This window comes from Pantherophis guttatus, chromosome 3 (assembly GCF_059756535.1).
Source record: "Pantherophis guttatus breed Tessera chromosome 3, ASM5975653v1, whole genome shotgun sequence".
NCBI classification, from domain to species: Eukaryota; Metazoa; Chordata; class Lepidosauria; order Squamata; family Colubridae; genus Pantherophis; species Pantherophis guttatus.
Genome location: NC_142065.1, coordinates 104106879 through 104107366, shown reverse-complemented (window position 1 = coordinate 104107366; position 488 = coordinate 104106879).

The following is a 488-nucleotide window of genomic DNA, read 5'->3' as shown; positions in this document are numbered from 1 at the left end:
CAGACGTTGAAGTCTGCGGGAGAAAACAAGAAGCTCCACCGCTCTTTGGAGACTAAACTATTAGGCAGATGGGAGATGGCCTTTTCCTGCATCATTCCCAGAGTTTAAAAGGCACTCTTGAGGAAGCTGCATTTGGCTACAGCTCTGTCTTTAACTCACGTCGTCACGGCGGCATCACGTGACATATCTGGACTTTTTTTTCTCCTTCACTAAACCGGGTGTGGCTGTGGCCAGCATGTGACCCACCGAGCCCACGGGCTGGGAGCTTGACACAGCCCTGTCCTAAAGGATCAGATTAGAGGACCTGGAGGGCAAATATCATTTAAAAATGAGGTGCTATTGTAGACATTGTGTCTCAAGATCTACATTCCAATTTTTGAAATAAAAATGTTAAAGCTATTCTGCATTCTAACCTATTACCTTACCTTCTAGTTTCCATCACTGATTTTGCGATGGAAAACCATTTGTTGAGAAGATTAAGAGAAACC